This window comes from Chenopodium quinoa, unplaced genomic scaffold, assembly GCF_001683475.1.
Source record: "Chenopodium quinoa cultivar QQ74 unplaced genomic scaffold, ASM168347v1, whole genome shotgun sequence".
NCBI classification, from domain to species: domain Eukaryota; kingdom Viridiplantae; phylum Streptophyta; class Magnoliopsida; order Caryophyllales; family Amaranthaceae; genus Chenopodium; species Chenopodium quinoa.
In genome coordinates, this window is record NW_018743503.1 from 2837468 (window position 1) to 2859527 (window position 22060).

The window sequence follows — 22060 nt, forward strand, 5'->3', positions numbered from 1 at the left end:
ATATATGGTTGGCCCCACAATATTAATAGAGGTTACTTTGTTAGTGTTATAGGGATTTGTTAGCTATGATGCACGGACACGCCTGCCAAGTGGCGTGTCCGAGTCGACACGCGTGTCGGACACGGACACGCGTGGGACACGGGGGGATACGTCTTGGACACGCGAAAATCCGTGTCCGTTTTTTTTTTTGAATTTCTTCTGTACGGACACGGGCCGTGTCTCACCCAGACACGGTCCGTTTTGTGATGGACACGCAATTACGGCTTTACAAGCCCAACTTCCTCCATTCTCTCTGACTCTCTCACATTCTCAATTCCTCCATTCACAATTCACAAACCTACTGCCTTACTCAAGCTCCCTGAGTCCCAGACCGTCAGCCACTCACCGTCGCGCCGATAACCGCCGTCGCTTCACCTGCTGCTGCTGGTCCAGACCGTCACTCAGTTCACCGTCGCTTCGTCGCCTACAGCCTACTCTCACAGAGACACAGACTTCACTCGCCGCTCGTTGTTCGTCCTCAGCCACCACCCCAGTGTCGCCAGCCACCAGTCCACCAGACCACCACCAGGTAACTCGCTCAACCTAGGTTTCAGGCCGTGGCTTGACTGGCTTCTGTACTTTGTTTTTTTTTTAAATTCAATTAATTCAGTCGCTAACTCGCTCAACCTAGGTTTCAGGCTGTCGTTGTTCGTCCTCAGCCACCAGTCCACCACCCAGTACCGTCCGTCGCCACTCGCCAGCCACCAGTCCACCACCAGGTAAGGGTTATGTGACTTCTGTCTTCTGTACTTTGTTTTCTGAGATTCAATTGCTGAATGCTGATGTTAATTGTGAGGTGGAGCCGTGGAGGCAGTATCACTGTAATTCGCAATTGTTAATTGTTAAATGTGATGTTAATTGTTAATTGTGATGTTAATTGTGAGATGGGTTCAGCTGTCAAATCAGAGGGGATCTTTCTCAACATTGATTGCATGCATGATATGGCTTTGATGGATGCTAAAAATTGGTGGGCAACTTATGGTTCCCAAGTGCCTATGCTTCAAGGTTTGGCTTATAAGCTATTAGGTCAACCTTCTTCCTCTTCTTGTAGTGAAAGGAATTGGAGCACCTATAAGTTTATTCATTCTTGCACTAGAAATAAGCTTACTCCTAAACGTGCTCAAGACTTGGTATACATTCATAACAACCTTCGATTACTTTCTAGGAGAAGTGAAGAATACACTAAGGGGAGATCTAAGTTGTGGGATGTGGGTGGAGATGAGCATGACAACCTAGGAGAGGTTGGTATTCTAGAGATGGTCGAGCTCTCACTTGATGAACCCGAGATGGAGAATATGATTTTTGATGATGTACTTGGTGATGGTGAAGAATGAAACTATTAGTACTTTTGTTTATTTTATTTATGATTTGTAAAACTATTATTAAGACATGTATTTGGTTTGATGGTTTCTTGATATGTATGAGACTACGTTCGTACACTTTGTTTATTTACTTGTTTTAACAAAATTGTGTGTTTTGAGGCTAATTATTTAGTGTTTTATTAAATAGGTTATCAAATTCTCGTTTTTTTGATATATTATATGCCTTGTTATATGCCGTACCCGTGTCCCCTATTTCAGGATTGCCGTTTTCCCGTGTCCGTATCGTGTCCGTGTCCGTGTCGGTATCCGTGCAACATAGTTTGTTAGTGCTACAAGGATTAAGTCCAGTTCTTTTTGACTTCTGGACAAGCATAGCAGAGCAGATTTAAGTAGAACAAAGCAGATTTCTGCAGAGCAACTTGAAAGAACGGGTTATTACTTGGTGTGTTACAAGGGTTAATTCATTAATGTTATAGAGGTTACCTGGTAAGTATTAAAAGAGTTACTCGTTCAGTGTTATAAGAGTTACTTTGTCATTGTTACAGGAGTTACTTCATCAATGTATAGAGGTTACTCGTTAAATATTAAAAGGGTTATTCGGTCAGTGTTATAGGGGTTTACTTTGTTCTTTTACAAACCGCCACACACAAGACGGGCTAAATATACAAGAAATTATGATAGTTTTCTCTTTCTCTCAAGATTATATTCTAAGTTATCCAAATGTATAAAAAATAATAATAATAATAATAATAATAATAATTACCTCCTATTATTTTCAAAAACTTTAATTTTGTTTTGTGTACATGTTGATTTACAAATTAACTTTTAGTCAATTTATGGTAATTTTTTGACTTTTTTGAGTAACTTTATACTTGACACGCTTTTAATATAAATAGGCAACCTTGTTGCAAGGGGATATAGGTGGGAATGTGGAATATGTACATCTTTATTCCTTTTCACAAATTATTCTAACTTTGGCGGAAACGGATGTTTCCTCTTAATGAAATACTACGCAAGTACTTAATGACTTAATGTATAGTGTAATAAGAAAACGAACGAGGAAATTGTAACAATTTCATAATGAGTACATATGACAAATTGAAAATCATAAAAATTAATTTTGGATTAATTACTACTCGTATCATTAATCTTAGCTTCATATTTCAGGAAATTAAATCATAGCTTCAACATAACTATCACGAACGATTAATCGGAATAGCACGTAGTGATTTGGCCTTCTTTATTGTAATTCCACATAGATCATCCATGTCCAAAACCCGTTGCATATCATCTAAATCTTCAAGTTCCCAATTAAACGAGTGAATCAAATTACCTAATACCAAAGAAATCATACGAATGGCCAATGGCATCCCCGGGCAAATTTTCTTTCCTCCACCAAATGTAAAGAGTTGGCTAAATTGGCTCTTAACCTCAGTCTCCGACCCCAAGAATCTCTCTGGAATGAATGAATTCGGGTTAGACCAAGTATGTTGATCGCGATTAATAGCCCATGCATTAACTATAAGCATTGAATCCTTAGGGATTTGAAAGCCGACAAATTCTACATCCTTTTCTGCTTTGCGAGGGAGTAACAATGGAGCTGCTGGATGAAGTCTAAGGGTTTCTTAAACTATTGCTTGTAGGTATGGAAGTTCAAAGATATGTGATTCCAAGATATATTCCATATTGCATTTTACCATCAATCCATCTAATTCTTCTTGCAACTTGCTTAGAGCCATAGGATTTCTAAGTAGCTCTGTTATTGCCCACTCCATTGTTTTTGAGGTTGTGTCCATTCCAGAACCAAGAAAATCCTAAAGTTTATATCAAGAGATAAACAAAGTTTCAATTGGTTGTTTTTGAGGTTGTGTCCATTCCAGAACCAAGAAGATCCTAAAGTTTATATCAAGAGATAAACAAAGTTTCAATTGGTGAGACATAAAATAATTATTACATGCATGTTATATAAAATTGTACTCCGTATTACTTTATTGACAATCCATCGAATTACTTCCTATGTTTTTTTAGTTGACATGCACTTTAACTTTTGATACTATTCAAAAGCCCTACTTTAACTTGCTTTGTGATTTATAATTATAACAAAATATACTTTTTCGTTTTTTTTGATGCATCACTTTTGAAATCATGGAGTCCTAGACAATTTTGGAGTAAAGAGAGAAACAGAGAAAAAAGGGGGGGGGGGGGTTGGATAGGGGCTAATGTGATATGAGAGAGATAAAGAGAATTTATTAGCTAAAAAAAAGTGATACATCTAATTTGAAACTTCTATTTATAGTAAGTGATGCATCTCAAAAAATAGAGGAAGTACTTCATATATATATATATATATATATATATATATATATATATATATATATATATATATATATATATATATATAAACCCACTTCATATATAGTTATGTGGTGTTTGGGGTAAAAATACCCAAGGCCACGTGGCCCAATAAAATGGTGACACATGTCACCTTAAGAGAGGTTCAAAATGAACCAATCCTCTGCTGACACGTGGCATCCCTAATCATTGGGGAAAAGGCGGCCCTCAAGGCCCAATTCCCGGGATAACCCACCATTCCTAGGTTTCCGAAACCTAGGATGGTGGCACGCATCCCAAGATCATATAAATAGGGAGATATTCCCACCTGGGAAAAGCATTCACAAACATTCACTCAAAACAGAGCAATTATTAATTGTAGATATTCTCCGCTGAGGGAGCGCTCTTGATCTCTGAATCTGAGAAGATACTTTATTTTCTGCACTTTTTCACTTCGTCCATACACGTTCTAACTTGATCGTCGGAGGCAGAACTCCACCCAACCGGAGTCTCTGTGGTTTTGCAGGTACAGGCGCCCAGAATCCAGTCTTGGTGTTGTAACTCTCCCGAGGGACACTGAAAACCCCGAAACATGTGGCATGGAGTATTTTGTTGTAATCGTCTCAATATATTTTTTCACATAATATTAACTTTTTATAATTATTATTTATTGATTATTAGAGATGCTAATCGTTAAACTTGTACATTAGGAAAACCCGATAAAGAAACGTGACAAACAAATAAGAACCACTGAAGTATACATATTCAGACTAGAGGTGATCAACTATGATCCGGCCTGAAAACCCAAATCCAAACAAATGAAGTCAGAAACAGCCCACTTTGACAAGCTCATCACTTTGTTGCGGGTTTTGGCATGACATTTGATGTTAAGGTCTGCCCCGAATTTTTTATCACCTCTAATTTGGACAATCTTAATTATTTGGAAAGTTGAATATGGAATTTGTTGGTTATCTCTCCTTTTCTTAAAATAAAAAAATAAAAGCCCCCACCTTATGAAAATTCTACCTACAGTAGTCATTTGAAAATTGATTACCAAAATTTTAAAATTTGGACGATTGTGATTTAATAATTTTTGAATTATTTTTATATTCTAAAATAAGTTAAAAATAATTTTTCTTATTTGGAAATTCATTTTAAATATTTGAAAATTAATTATTTTAATATTTGAATAAATTTCAAATTAATTTATAAAATTCAGTTTTCTGTATTTAGAATTATACAGGTTTTTGAAGAAATTATGAATAGTTGAATTATTTTTTATGAAATTCAGTTTTTATTATTAATTAAATCAAAGATTAGAAAATTAAATTAATTTTCTTAGGATTAAATTGGTTTTTAATTAATATTAACATTTAAAAATAATTCAAAAATCATTAAATATAAGCCTTTCATTTTTAAAATTTATGGTTGTCATTTGAACATCATATTAACATACATTATATTAACATATACCATGTATACAAGTGCACTTACCAAAAGCAGGTGGTAAAGATGATCTCGATTGATTTCGTCCCTTCGTTCTTCCATAACATCAAACATCAAGTCCAATAGATCATATTGGTACGAATTTGAAGAGTGCATTTGATCATTCTTGGACTTTAATCTCAACGCTAAAATTTCATCAAATAACTTAAACAATCTAACACAATAACTTGTTAGCCGGTGTCTTATGCGTTGTGGATCGATCAATTTAAGAATGGGATAACATTCTACTATGTTAGGTCTCCCAATCTCATTTATGATACATTCCATCAAATCCTTAATCTCTTTTATCCTCGAATCACTACTCGAATCCATAGAGAAAATAGTGCTAGATATAATATCGAAAGAAGCATCATAAATCGTTTGTCCAACATCGACAACAATGTTGGCATGCGAGCATTCTTTCATATAACATAGCAACTCCTCCAACTTCCGGTACCTATGAGATTTCATTGATTCGAGCATCTTGTCACTCAATAGTCGGTTGTTGTAGATTTTTCTTAGAACTCTCCACATGGGAGAATAAACTGATAGTGGTCCAATGGAGAACTTATCATGATCGCTAGCTCGAAAAACATCAAGGTCATAAAGGGTGTCATGGCTATTAAGGAGGACTTGTTTGGCAAGCATGGCATTTGATACGACAATGGCGGTCGTGGAACCAAGCTGAAGGCTCATGATGGGGCCATGAGTCTTAGCAAGTTCATCAAAGTACTTGTGAGGTTTGGTGATGTGAGGTAAAAGGTTCAAGAGATTGCCAATAATAGGCAAAGGGGAGGGTCCGGGAGGTAGGTTTTTAACGTATGACTTGTGTTTTGCAAGTGAAATAATTAAATAGAATGTAGCATATAATGGTAATATACACTTTATGTAGCTCAACAAATCCATGTTTGTTAGAGAATATGGGGGGGGGGGGGAGATATTTAGGTAGAGAATTAAGGGTGTTTAATTTGATACAATTGGGAGTTGCATGGTTCATGCGTATCTTATATATATAGGTCTTAAACACTCAATCAGCCGTGCGGAACTCTGATCCATAAAGATGGACAACATGCTACGGATCATTTGGGTGGGGTCATTTCGAGTCAACAAAGATTTAGGATGAGTTCTGGTCATATCGGGTCAATTTGGGTTTAACATTTTGGGTTAAGTTCACGTCGGGTCAAGTTCATATTGGGTCACTTCGGGTATCGGGTCAATCATTTCGGTTAAAATCGGGTCGGGTTACTTTGGGTTAGTTCCGGTCAACTTCTGGTCAAGTCACGATCGGGTATTCGGGTCAACTCCACTTCGGTTCAGGTACGGGTCAGGTTATGTTTGTTCAGTTATGGGTCAATTTTTGAGTCGCGGGTCAGATGAGGATGACCTGGTCTAATCCTATCTTCTTATATAATTTTATGCAGGCTTGTTCCTATTTATGATTTTGGTGGCCTATGGGTATCGTGTAATATCAAATCAGGGCCAGGCTCTAAAATAATTGAATCGGTTAATTATGTTATTATGCTTGTCGAATAAAGTGATTAGATTCAATATAGGAAAGAGAAGGTTTTGCGTGAGACCAGACTCACCGTGAGTCCAATATAATATGTCTGACAATGATATTCTAATGTATGACAATTATAATCTAATATCTGACAATAATAATCTAATACCAAACAATGATAATCTAATACCAACTAGTAATAATCTAATACCTGATATTATTTTCTCCTTCACTAGGCCACTGATCATTGTTTTCTCCTTTATCAGGCCACTGACCCTCTTCTTCTTCCATGCCTACAATATTTTCTCTCTCCTTGTTTTTGGTAAAGATACCTAGGCCACGTAGCCCAATTAGAGGGTGACACGTGTCACCTTAGGAAAGGTTCAAAAAGAACCAATCCCCATTTGACACGTGGCACTCCCAATCAGCAGGGAAAAAGACGGCCTTCAAGGCCCAATTCCCGAGAAAAGCCGCAAAATAGCGCAGCCCACCAAATCTAGGTCAGAATGACCTAGGCAGGGGCACATTTACCAACGACCTATAAATAGTGAAATTTCCCCCATTTTGGGGACACGTTCATTTATTACACATAATCAATTTTCTCAAAAACGGAGGAATCACCTAATCTCGGAATCCGAGAAGATCTACTTTAACTTTCAGCACTTTTACATCACTCCGAACACTTTCTAACTTGATCGTTGGAAGGGGAACTCTGAAACATTTGGCGCCGTCTGTGGGGAGAGTACCTCTAAGATGGGTTATCAAGAGATTGTACCGCCTCCTAAGGATAAGCAGCGTACGGCTGAGGTCTATTCAGACCATGATACGGATTCAAAGTTCGAAACATATACGGCCGCAAATGGATCCCTCATTACCAAGCGCATCCGTTCCAAAGACAACAAGGAACAAAGCGATGCTCAGGCGGGTCCGAGTAAGACCTCCGGCCAGCCCCAGGCGGCAGGATAGTCTGCTCACATCACCTAAGACGAGTTCATGAAATTCATGACAAGTTTCAAGGGAGAGATGAAGGACCTGATCTCCAAGAAGACGGTTGGTCCCAGCAGGGTCAGTCGGCTAAGAAGCCCTCTCGCTCTGAGAATGCTAAGTCGATTAAGGACAAGGAGCCCACTCCGCACCCAAAGACAAAGGAGGAGACCGGGCCTTTGATTGATTGGACCAAGTTCCACCTCCTCGAGCCAGGAAAGAGGAAGGCAATCCGGCATACACAACCGGATGTCAGCAAGAAGATTATCTCTGATGCTCGACTTATTATTGAGCAAAGGAGAAACCCCTGACTCGGCTTCAACGTCAACTTTCCCAGATAGCTTGAAGAATACCTCGATGAGGTATTCTCAATCTGGCAGGTCCTCAGATGATAGGCTCAGCCCCATACGTGCCCCTACAGCCATACAGGCCGTATGTTCGGCCTTACATGCAGCCTGCTCTCTTCGAGGGTTAGGCGGCATATAATGTCCAGTCGCTGGATTGGCAGTGCGTCTGCTAAAACTTGGAGAACAACCTTCTGCGTTCTCCTAGGAGATAACCGAGGTGGCATAGCTAGCCATGGTTAAGAATTTCATGGTGGGTACTTATGATGGTACCACCAACCTAGGAGATTACCTATTGGCATACACCCACCTCATGTATCTGCAAGGGTTGGATGACGCCGCATGGTGCAGGTTTTTCCCAGCCACGCTGAAGGGCATTGCCTAGCAGTGGTTCGGAAATTTGCTGGCTGTGTGCATCAACAATTTTAGGACGCTTGCGTTCTTGTTTGTCTCAAACTTCTCCATGAACATACCCGCCAAAAAGACAAGCCTTGACTAGGGCGCAGTACAGGAAGGGGCTCCGCTCATACGTCAGGCGGTTCAATCTGGTGAGAATCCAGGTCCAAGGATTGTCTGACGATGTTGCTTACACAGACTTCTTCAAGGGTCTGAAAGACAGTTCAGCTTTCAAGTTCGACCTCATACGAAAGAGGATCTCCACTCTTCAAGAAGCGCTGAAGGAGGCGAAAGCCTATATATACAGGTGACCGAACTTTGCTCCACCAGCAAGCAGTCGAACTGAAAGAAGTCCAACAAACAAAAAAGGAGTCGGAAAGAACAGCCGGCTCACAAAGCTGAAGTAAGCAAGAAGAGAAAAGAAATCTGGGCGGTTGACGATTCTAATCAGCCGTCCTAGAAGAAAAAGAAAGAGTTTAAACCATACGTCCCAAAGAACGAGCTTCACAAAGACTGCTATTCCATCCTCATGGAGATAAAAGACCGGGTGACTATTGAGAAGCGCGCAGCAATGAAAGGTCCGGAATAAAGACAAGTACTGCTACTTCCATAAGGACACTGGCCATGACACGAACGATTACTATAGCCTCAAGTGGTTGTTAAACAGATTGGCTGAAAAGGGAGTGTTGAAATCTTACATCCTCAAGTCTAAGGTGACCCTGAAGACGGACCCTAGACAACCATAAAAAAAAGCCAGCAAAGCCTTCTAGTAGTTCGGACACTAATAAGGAGCCGATTTACACCATAGCAGGGGGCTTTGCCGGAGGGGGTCCGACAATCAGGGGCACCAAGGACCATGTCAAACGGCTAGATGTCAGCTCCGTCGATGAGGGTCAGGCGTCTACCGACACATTCCCTGAGGTCATCATCACTGAAAAGGACCGAGGCAAAGTCCGCCGACCGCATGATGACCCTATTGTCATTAAATGCAGAGTGGCCAACTAGAAGGCCGGGAGAGAAAGAAGAGGGCCACCACATGGTCGTATGGTTCTTGGTCGTGGAAGAGCTGACCGCCGATAATATGATTTTGGGTCGTCCGACTATAAACGAACCCAAGCCCGTCATCATCCCATCCCTCATGCTGCTGAAGTTTGAAAAAGATGACGGTTCTATTGGCTCCATGAATGGGGACCAAAAGACGGCCCGAGATTACTATCTCTGAAACGGCAAGCCCACGGCAGCAGCAGCCGGCCAAGGTGAGGAGCCAATAGACCTTGACGATGTCAAGGAATAAGAGCCTGCCCCACCAACAGCTGGCAAGAAAAGAAAGGTCGACCAGTTGGTGGCTGTCAAAAAAGAGAAGCAATAGCAATCACTGACCGGGGAACGGTCAGCTGACCTCCGTCCCCAACCGGCTGGAGAACATATGGATATCGTTCTGGATGACACACGTCAGGAGCGTACTTTAAAGGTTAGGACGGCTGCTTTTGCAAAACTGGGTGCATACTTGCACCATCTGCTGAAAGAATTCAAGGACATTTTTGCATTTGAAGTAGAAGGGATGCCAGACATCAACTCGGATTTCGCTGTCCACAAACTCGTCGTGGATCCAAAAAAGAAGCCTATTAAGCAAAAGAAAAGAAATCATGGCGAGGAAAGATCTCAGGCGGCAGCCACCGAGGTTAAAAAATGTTAGACGCCGAGTTCATTCGGCAATGTCATTTCTAGACTGGATTGCGAATGTTGTCCTTGTAAAGAAGTCGAATGATATTTGGCGCATGTGTGTTGATTACACTGATTTGAACAAAGCATGTCCGAAGGATAGTTACCCGCTTCCAAAGATCGACAGTTTGGTCGCTTTGATGAGTTTTATGGATGCCTATTCTGGCTTCCATTAGATACCCCTGTGGAAAAAAGATCAAGAGAAGACGACATTCGTCACTAATCAGGAGTTATTCTACTATATTGTGATGTCGTTTGGCTTGAAGAATGCGCCTGCTACTTTCCAGCGTATGATTAACTCGGTCTTCATTAATCAGATTTGAAGGAATGTAGAGGCGTACATTGATGACATGATAGTCAAATCCAAGCCACAGACGGACTATCTAGCTAACCTCGAGAAACCTTCACCACACTCAGGTGGCACAAGGTCATGCTCAATCCCAAAAAGTGTGTCTTCAGTGTTAAGTTTGGGAAGTTTCTAGGATTTTTTTATTGATCAAAGGGGGATAGAGGCCAACCTAGAGAAGATACAGGCGGTTATTGACATGAAGTCTCCCCGCATTGTAAAGGAAGTGCAGAAATTAACCGGTTGTCTGGCGGCATTGGGGAGATTCCTTGACCGGTCAGGTGCAAGTGGCTCTATTTTTTCCAAGCAATCAGAAAGAAGACCATGTTCGAATGGGGGGATGATGCTGAGGCCGCCTTTCAAAAACTGAAAGAGAATTTACACTCTTTGCCAAGACTTGTTAGCCCTTTTCCCAAGGAGACGCTTTACATGTACTTACCCGTCTTAAATCATTCTCTCAGTGCTGTTCTCCTTGCCGAGAGAGACAACAATCAGCTCCCGGTCTATTTCATTGGCTATATGCTTCAAATGCAGAACTCCGATACTCTATGATTGAAAATTCCGGTCTAGCCTTGTTCATGGCAGTCAAGAAGTTGAAACCTTACTTCTTGGCACATCCGGTGGTAGTCTATACAGACTAACCCCTCAAGCGGCTAATGACAACTTTAGAGTCATCCGGTCGAATGCTCAAATGGGTTATTGAGATATAAAGTCTTGAAATCTCTTTTGAACCAAGGAAGGCAGTGAAGGGTCAGGCGTTCGCCGACTTCATTGTCGAAATGACAAGGCCAGTTGAGCCTGAAAATCCTGACCAAGTTTGGAAAGTATGTGTAGACGGGAGCTCTACCATGAACGGTTATGGTGCAGGGATAATATATTAGTCTCTTGAGAGGGACAAATATGAATATGCACTGAGATTCAAGTTCCAAGCCTCAAATAATGAGGCAGAATATGAAGCCCTGTTAGTCAGCATCCTCATGTGCAAGACGGCAGGAGCAAGAAAAATTGACGCCTGCTCTGATTCTCAATTGGTAGTTAGCCAATACCATGGTAACTATGAGACCACCCATCCAATTATGATCAAATACTTGTAGGCGGTCAGAGAAGAGGTTGCGACACTTGATGAATTTCATCTAAGTCAAGTGCCCCGGTTAGAGAACAATCAGGCGGATGCTCTTTCTAAGGTTGCATCATCTGCCTCCGGTGATACGCCTCGGTCAGTCTTCTGGGAGGTAATGGAAAAACGAAGTATTGAGGAAGATCCCATTGGAATTCTTGACCGAAGTTCAACTTGGATGGACGGCATCCGGGCATATCTGCTAGACTCCACTCTACCGGATACATATCCAAAAGTGGCTGCAATGAAAAAGCGTGCAGCAAACTTTAAAATCTATAAAGGAGAACTTTTCAAGAAGGGTTTTTTAGATCCTCTCTTGAAATGTTTCACCCCAGAGAAGGGGCAGGAAATCCTGGAAAATCTACATTCGGGCTTCTGCACCTCACACATAGGCGGCAGAGCGCTAGTAGAAAGGGTCAGGCGGCAAGGCTACTTCTGGCCCACTAGCTCTTAAGGCAGATGCCATGGAAATGGTGAAGAAGTGTGATAAGTGTCAAAGATTCGACAGACTCATACACCGTCCGGCCACTGATCTGACGGCCATTCATAGCCTAGTACCATTCGCCAATGGGGCATGGACATTCTGGGTCCGTATACGCCTGCGCCAGGCGGACGGCGGTATATTCTAGTTGCCATTGAGTACTTCACCAAGTGGGTAGAAGTAGAGGCGGTCAAAAATATTAAGACAAAGGACGTCATCTCCTTCATCTAGAAGAACATCATCACCAGGTTCGGGGTACCTATGTCTATGGTTTTTAACAATGGTCCTCAATTTGAGACGCCTACCCTCAAGAATAAGATGGGAGACCAAGGGATCTCTCACTGTTTTGCATCAATCGGTCGTCCCTAAGCAAACGGCCAGGTTGAAGCCTTCAACAAGCTAGTTAATCTCAGACGGCATAAAAAAGAAAATTGAAAGAGCTGGTGGTCTATGGGCAAAAGAGTTAACTCATGTCCTATGGGCCATCTGAATAACAGCGAATGGGGCAATCGGAAAAACCCCATTTCTCATGGTGTACGGCGCAGAAGCTGACTTGCCTATTGAGCATCAAGAGTCGACTCTTCGAGTCGTGTTGTATGATGAAATGGCAAACTGGGAGGCCATGCGGCTGGCATTGGACTCACTTTCAGAACGCAAGGGTAATGCACAAACGACCCTTGAAAGTAGGGGACTTTGAGTTACGAAAAATGGAGGCAATCGGTAGAGCCAATGAACAAGGCAAATTGACGTCCAATTGGGAAGGTCTTTACTGGATCTATGAAGAAGTAAGAGGCGGCACCTATTGCTTGGAAGCTCCAAACGACATGATGCTAGCCAGAACTTGGAATGTAGACAACTTAAAAAAGTACTTCTTTTGAGACTTGTAAATTTTTTTGTCAATGAAAAGCCTATCAATGGAAAAATCGCTTTTTGTTTTCAATTTTGATTATTTATGCGTTATTAGATGTCTTCCAATGGGAACACCGTCTGTGCAATGTGCAGACGGTCAAATCTAAACCAACCGTCTGCTCCAACATGAGTTTTGACATCCGGCAACGCCCATTTGGGTGATTTTGTCGCAAAGAGCATCTACCATTTGGGTGGTACATTGCTCTATAAACTTAAATAGAAGCGGCAACGACTGATTGAACCAATAAGGGCTAATTCACAACCGTTTGACCTAAATAATCTAAAATGGAACCTAAACGGCGTAGTAAAACCGCATGTTTCATTGACTCCAGCCGGTAACCGGCCGTCAATCCATTTTAGATTAAAATCCCATATAATTTGTAACTCAAAAAGCCCCCTTAATGGGGAAAAAGGACGCTTGAGTATATTCATGGATAATCAAGTCAAACTTAACAGATAACCCAGACAATGAAGGAGGTCTCCTTAGTTCAATGGACTAGGAAACTCCGAGAACCGCCTAGGACAGCTGTGTACTTGGTTTGAGGCAATCACAGTAGTGATAGATTGACCAAGAAACTCTTCACTCTTATAAGTATCAAAAGTTCCTAAGTCAATCAATCAACCTTTTGAAACCAATCACACAGGCGTGTAGGGGAAAAAGACCATCCGGCTTGTTAGTTGCCGCATGCAATTAATAAGTTAGGCAAAATCGGAGCATATATATAGCAAAATTAAAAAATTGCAAGGATTGAAAAATTTAACAAAACCGACTTAGTCGGTCATTTCATAAATAAAATCCGACCATAAGGTCGGGAGAGTGATTGTCATACCGGATTTACATCCGGGAAATTAAAAAGAAATGTTAAAAATACATCACAAATACTCGGCACGCAGACCGAAAATGTATACGGCCAAAGGCCAAATAGAAATAAAGAAAGCTGATTCTGCTAGGGCGGGGCCTTCGTTGCATCCATCTCGCGGAGGTAGAGCTAAATTTACCGAGGCATCCTCTGCCTGTTGTTCTTGCTCCTCTCCTTCCCCTGCAACCTGAGCTGGCTCCTCACCATTTGAGGCCTCCTTGTTCGCCCATTCCTCAAAACGATTCAGGCTCCGGCTTCCCTTCGGCCCTTGCAGTAAGAACAAGATTTGCGTATTGGTAGGCCAAAGCCCAAACTCCATAATCAGCAACCTTATGCACAAGGTCCCAGGCCATCTTCATCCGATCCTTACAGTCTTGTTTATTCTCCTCAATGAGGCGGCTTTGCTCAGCCTCTAGGGTTACCCTAAAATTGGCCTGGGAAGCAGCCACCTCATCCTTCAGATGGTTGACGTCTGCTCGGAGAGTGGTTTTCTCCTGGTCGGCGCCCTCCAGAGCTTAGAGGTCTGCCTGGGAGTTCTTGAGCGCCGCCTCAAAATTGGAGGCTTTCAGGTTAGCCTCATCAAGAGCAGCCATCAGACGTCTGATGGATTTCGCCTGTGTCATTAGCTCAGCTTTAGTCTCAAGATCATTTATGGTATTCTGATACTAGGCAACGTAAGCAGACTCATTCGCCCGTTTATTTACCCTTCTTACCTCTTCCTGCTTGTGAGCATACGGCTTCTTCAGCCCATCAACTCTCAGCATCGCCTATATAATACGAACGGTATGTTAGAAACACAACCGACATTATACTAAAAGAATCTGAATTAAGTGACTATACCTCAGACAGCAGGGTGAGGATGCGTTCGACATTGAACAACAGAATCCCAGGGATGTTCTCCTTTTACTCCTTGGGGTATAGACCTTAGCATGGTCTTAGAGAATTGTTACACATCCGGCCACCGGGGGAATTGATCTGCAACAGAAGGTAGATTTGGTGAGTAAGCTACATAGGCGCCACCAACAGACTGCCGGCTTCCTGAAGAACCCTCCGACTGTAGCTGAGAGTGTGACTTGACCCGCATGGGCCAACCAAGCTCAAAAGGGGAGTCGATGGGGTCGTCCGTACCTTGGGTATCTTGCTGAAGGCTTAGATTGCCCATAGTCGCTGCAGAACCGCTTGCAGCTTTGGGTGGCTCGCCACCCGTTGGCACCTCAGAGGCACCCGACTTGTTTGAAAGGTCTATCCCCAGACCAAAGCTCTTAATACTTTTCCCACCGATGGTCAGACGACCCTTTCCAAGAGAAGATCAGGAGTCGGCTGAGCAGAAGAAACCTTCTTGGATTTAGCCGATCTTGTTACCTCGTCATCCGGCTTCCGCTTGAATAGTTTGGTAAGGAATCTAAGAGGCCCCTTGTCTCCATCCTGGATAGGAAAATGCAAGCAATAAGTATACAATCGGTCATAGCCGTCTCTATACATAAAGAGAAAGAGAAGAAAGACTAGAGCAGGGCGGTTCATACTTGACCCTTGGCCGCCAGTTAGGCCTTCTTTTTCTCTGCATTGTCTTTCCTTATTTGAGCTGCAGAGCGGGCAGGCGTCTTGCCTTCAGGAAGCATGCTTCTACTTGTTTCTACAAAAAGAACCGTCTGTCAGATCATCTAACAAACCAGAATTGCAAGTTAGAAACAATAAAGACGGCATAAAATTGTTGGATGTCTATTCTACATACGTTTATCGAACATGGTGCTCAGACCGCAGGCGGACAAGAACGCCTCGTCCCTCAGCCATTCATGCTTGGGTACCCAGTTTTTGGGTACGCTTATTAACTCACCAGTTGCTAGGGGCATGGTAGTCACCCCAAAGAAATTCGGCTCTATTACTGCCTCCCAGTTGGCGTTTGGAACCTTGAGCTTGACGCATTTCTGGCCCAACAGATCCGGCTTCTTATTGTAGCAATGATACTCGAAGTTTTCTCGCCGTTTGGGGCAGAAACAAGATAAAACCTGTTCCTCAAATCAGACCACTTAGACGGTTGGTCTAAGGTCATGGGGTAATCCGGATGGGTTGTCAATGTGTACCAAGCCCTGCATCCACCTGGGTTACGGCTTAGGTAATGCATATGAGCAAAAGCCTCCCAGTCGGGATGGACGTTCTGCATCTCTCAGGCAGCAATGTAGTCTAGAATGTTGACCCAGGAGTTTAGGGTCAACTGCCACACGCCAAGGCCATATCCTCGAAGGATTGCCTTTATTGCATCGTGGAGGGGGAAGCGGAGATCGGCTAGGAACACTGCCTCATAAGAGCCAAAGTACTCATTGGCGTTTGGTTGATTATCTTTCCAAGCAATGGTGCTAAGCTCAAGCGGCACATGTATGGTATAGCCTACTCCAAGAGGACGTTTCTTCTTGAAGTTCTCTAAACCTTGTTCCATGTTAGCCCTATCCCTGGCGAAAATATGGATCCGGAAGGGTTCTGTCTCTTTATTCCACTTCTTTTGCACTTCTTTCTCACTATCCTCAAGCGGGGATAATGAGCCACTACTCTCCTAAGAGCTAGACCCAGAGGCGGTCTCTTCACCATCTCTATCTGAACCGGATACAGAGCCGGTCTCTTCATCGTCTCTTTGTTCGGACTTAACTTCTTCATCAGATTCCTCCAAGACCCTATCACTAGGAGTACTAGGTGCACTCGGAGGAGACTCTCTTTCCTCGCCAGTCGGCTTTACCTCATCAGGTAGAATACCGTCTGTACCTTCCTCTCTATAGTCTAGATCAGGTGCCGTCCACATTAACCTAGGCATTGTGTCCTACACAGACACATAGACGGTCAGATTTAAGGAGTTACAAGGGTGGTCCAAACACCTAGAGGCGGCACCTGCAGTCCTAGACTCAGCCGCACCAGGAGACCGATTGACTACAGACTTAGGTTGTGTTGTGTGTGCTGATCATGGTGAATCCATTTTATTCAATGCTATATACACAAACGGTAAAAGAGCAAGGGGAAGACAGACGGTACCTTAAATGTGTTTTCTGGAAAGTCGAGCGTTCACCAGCTGTAACAGGCGGACAAGAAATAAGGCAATTGTTTGAGAAGTACACAAGCGGTTGTCTGAGAAATACATAGGCGGTTGTTAGATTCTCTCTCTCTATAACGTTTGACTTTCTCTCTGTAGTCCTTTTTGAAAATGTCAAATATGAGAGGGGGTAAAATTCTATTTGTAGAGGGGTAAATTCAGGGGCATCCCTGTAATTTCCCAGAAGGTGAACAATTTTTAACTGTTCACCAATGCCTAAGTGACAAGTGTCACAAGCGCCACGTGGCACGCCACATCACCCCTATCAAGGGAAAATGTTTTGGGTAAAAATACCCATGCCACGTGGCCCAATCATAGGGTGACATGTGTCACCTTAGGAGAGGGTCAAAATGAACCAATCCCCAGCTGACACGTGGCACTCCCAATCAGCAGGGAAAAAAACGGCCTTCAGGGCCCAATTCCCGAGAAAAATCGCAAAACAGCGCAGCCCACCAAATCTAGGTCAGAATGACCTAAGTAGGGGCACATTTACCAACGACCCTATTAATAGGAAAATTTCCCCCATTTTAGGGACACGTTTACTTATTACACATAATTAATTCTCTCGAAAATGTAGGAATCACTTGATCTCGGAATCCGAGAAGATCTACTTTTACTTTCTGCACTTTTACATCACTCCGAACACTTTCTAACTTGATCATCGGAGGGGGAACTCTGAACACATGGAGCTTTCGTTGTTTTGTAGGTACAGCCGGCGGGAAATCAGTCTTGGTGACGTAACTCTCCTGAGGGACACAAAAAGCCCCAAAACACTCCTCATTACATCCATGGAAACCCCTCCAGAGTGGGATTTTCCACATTAAATCAAACAAAGCATCAATCTTACACTCCAACTGTATTGTTCCCGCAAAAAACACCACCATTTTCTCTCTCTATCGTACTCGCCACCGCAAATCAAACCCCCAAAACCCAACTCCATGTCTTCTCCGTCGGAAAATGACGTCGAAAATGTCGACGAAGAAACCTAGAACAAAGAAGACGGTGGAACTGGTGGTGGAGGAAAACGGTGGAAGTGGGTAACGAGGAGATGATGGTTGGATTTCAATTTTAGTGAGGGTTGATGAATGAATGGTGTTATGAGTGTTGGCGGCGGACTCACGGTGAGTACGTCTCACCCAAAACTTTACCTTGAAAAGTTATAACTTTGATTACGCGGTAAGATAATTATATATATATGATATTTAGATACTAAACATTGAAATAATTCTAACAAGATCACATATTGATAGGTTTTGTTTTGTACATAAGTTGCAATAGATGGTCAAAAAATTTATTTAGCTTGACCCAATGGGTAAGTGAGTAGGGAAAAAAACGGAAATTAAATTTGTTAGAAATAAATTTCTTTGTAATGTCATATAACTTTTACATCCCCAAGCCTCTGTTAGAATATTCTATATATAATCTTGCTGTAATTATGTTTATTCACTTGCTATGTTTAGATTATTGTATCAAATCAGTCCATATTTCTAGTAGTGATTTTAGGAGCTAATATGGCAAGTGTTAGTGTATTAATATACCTGTAAATCAGTTGATCAAAAATATAATACAGAATATTAAAAAACCCCAAAAACTTTGTTTTAATCCTTAATTTGGTATCAGAGCCATGTTCTCCAGTGACCGGAAGCCGATTAGGCTTCATCATCTACCACGGAACAGGAAAGCAAATCCGTGGTACAAAAACCAGTGACCATGGAGGATTTAATGCAACTTTTTTCAAGGTTAAACACCACCAAATCCACCATAGAAACCCCAAAACCCATACAATTACCAAAAAAATTAAATCATAAGAATTTCACCAAATGGTCAAAACTGATGGAACTCAAGCTCGGAGGTAGGGGGAGGCTGAATCACATCACCGCCCCACCACCGCCTCCAGAGGATCCCGAGTACATTAGATGGAAACAGAGGGACTCACTCGTAATCGCATGGGTGATCGGAAATATTGACCTAGAGTTGCAGAACCAGTTCCTTGATTACCCAACCGCAAAGGATTTATGGAAGGGAATCGAGACATTGTATGGCATCAGGAAGGATGGGTTGGAAACGTTTGACCTAACGGTCAGAGCTAATAAAATCCAGCAAGGGACAGATGATCTTGAAGAATACTACAGTAAATTAACTACGATCTGGAAAGAAATTGACAGACGGTTCCCAAACCCAATGATCTATCCAGAAGACAAGACCATCTTCAATCAAATAACACAACAAAACCGGCTTTATCAGTTCCTCGCGGGACTCAACGACAGCCTTGACAAAGATCGACGGGACCTCTTATTTCGGGACCCACTACCACTGCCAGAGGAAGCCTACGCCTGTATTAGGCGCGAAATCTCTCGCAGGGGTATAATGAACGTCACACCAAACCCTTCATCAAAAGACTCACCGGGGATCGGCAGCGGCTTCACGGCAAATGCGCGAGCAGAAAAGCCGGTGTTCCGCGAGAAGATGAAAAAACCGGCCTTAAATGCACCCACTGCGGTGGTTCGAGACACACCAAAGAGGGTTGTTTTAAATTGATCGGATACCCTGAATGGTGGGACGACCGAAAAAAGAAAGGAGGGGGAAACCAAGGAAGAACAGGCAAAGCCGCATACGGTGTCGGTGAAGTAGCAGTGAGCGGAGAGGGTGAGGCGATGATTACCACCACCACTGCCTCCATTGAATCAGGTTTGGAAAATAAGGATTTGAAGAAGGAAGGTATGAATAAACCCTCACTCTCAACATATGCTTTGTATACCAAGTCTTTTAATGCTCAACAGCCCATTGAGATTAAGCCCATTAGCAATAAAAATCAGCAGCCCACATCCATTGGACTTCTTAGTAGCTATAAAAACACGAAGTGGGTACTCAATTGCGGGGCCACTAATACAATGACTTTTGATGATTATGACTTTGACAAAATAAATGCACCTACTAAAAGTCATATTCAGACTGCTAATGGAGAAAAAATTAAAATCAAGGGCTCGGGTTCAATTGCTATTTCGGATGACATTAAATTGTCTAATTGTCTTCTTGTACCTCAGTTGGCTCATAAACTCTTGTCTTTTAGCCAACTAACTAGGGAGTTGAATTGTATTGTTCTAATGGATTCTAGTGGTTGTGTTATACAGGACTCTCAAACAGGGAAGATTATTGGGCATGGTACTGAAGAAGAAGGATTGTATTATGTTGATCAGATGTCTCAACAAGGTCGCGCAGCGCTTGTTCGTGGATCGGTTGAACATCAACTCTGGACATGGCAGCGGCGATTAGGACATCCTTCTTTAGGGTACTTAAAGAAACTTTTCCCTTCCCTTGCTAGTTCAAATATTTCTTTTGATTGTGAGTCATGTATTCTGGCCAAAAGTCATAAACATGTTTATCCTAGAAGTAGTAGTAAAACTGAAACTCCCTTTATGTTGATCCGTTCTGACGTTTGGGGACCAACCCCAGAATTTAATAATCATGGTTTCTTATATTATGTCACTTTTATTGATGACTGCACTAGGATGAGTTGGGTATATTTTCTGAAAAATAAGTCTGATGTGCATGATGTATTTGTGTCTTTTTATAATATGGCTCAAACACACCAAACACAAATACGCATTCTTAGATCCGATAATGGGGGAGAATACAAAAATCTGAACTTAGACTCTTTCATAAACACCCATGGTCTCATACATCAAACTACCTGTCCTGATACTCCACAACAAAATGGAGTAGCAGAAAGAAAGAACCGAACCCTCTTGGAAATGACTCGAGCTATGATGTTTGACTCATGTGTTCCTGCTCATTTTTGGCCCGAAGCAATTGCTACAGCGAATTACCTAACCAATTGCCTTCCCACAAAAAGCCTAAACTTTGCCACTCCACTCGATACTCTCAAAAACCATACAAATGTGCCCATTTCCCATTCTCTACCTCCCCGAATCTTTGGATGTGTTGTCTATGTTCATTTGCCCAAACGCAATAGGAATAAGTTAGAGCCTCGAGCAGTCAAATGTGTGTTTGTTGGATATGGGGTAAACCAAAAGGGATATCGATGTTTTGATCCAATCACAAATCGGCTGTATGTAACCATGGATTGTGACTTTGTTGAAACTGAATACTATTACTCCCACCTTTGATCTTAGGGGGAGAGTTTGAGTGATGATCGAAGCTGGTTAGTTTACCCTGAGTTGACTGATCCTGATCCGAAAGAACAAGTAGACAAAACCACAGAGATGACTGATAACATAATATAGTTCAACAACACTTCTGATACTCTGCCTAGTGATCCCATCACCTTGTCTGAGAATCCTGAAAGAGAGGTATGTACTCCATCTAGTATTTCCTCTCATAACACTGATAATTCTCCTAAAAGAAGTGTGACATCAGGAAAATCCCCTGTCTCTCCTGAAATGTCAAATGAAGAACAGACTGGGAGATATAACTTTCCTCCTCGAAGCACAAGGGGTGTTCCACCCAAGAGATATGATCCAGAATTTGAATCACAACGATCAAAATATCTAGTTGACAGAACAGGTGAAGGAAATCTATCTTAGACAGCCAGGGCCTATAATGCATCCATCTACTCTGAATCTGTTCCTACCACAACTGAAGAAGCACTCAAAAGTAAGCACTGGAAAAAGGCAATGGAAGATGAGATCAATGCACTTATACTGAACAACACCTGGAAGAAGTGTGTCTTACCAAAAGGAAAGAAACCAGTGGGATGCAGATGGGTGTTTACAATAAAATACAAGGCAGATGGCAGTATCGAAAGGTACAAGGCAAGATTGGTGGCAAAAGGGTACACTCAGACATATGGAATTGACTATGAAGAAACTTTTTCACCAGTGGCGAACTTTAATACCATTAGAGTGTTATTTTCGATTGCTGCAAATAAAGAATGGCCCTTACATCAATTTGATGTCAAAAATGCCTTTTTACATGGGGATCTGGCTGAAGAGATTTACATGGAAGCTCCACCTAGTTTCTCTCAAGATTTTTCGGAAAGAGAAGGGTGTAGATTGCAAAAGGCCCTATATGGTCTGAAACAATCTCCTAGAGCATGGTTTGGACGATTTACTGCTGCAATGAAGAGATTTGGCTATAAACAGAGCAACTCAGATCATACTCTGTTCTTTAAGAAGAGAGGAGAATTA

General features: G+C 42.2%; 1 pseudogene; it reads right to left on the reverse strand.

Annotated features, from left to right (window-relative positions):
* Positions 1–2557: 2557 nt before the first annotated feature.
* LOC110739579 lies at positions 2558–6034 on the reverse strand (annotated as a pseudogene).
* Between the last annotated feature and the right edge of the window lie 16026 nt (positions 6035–22060).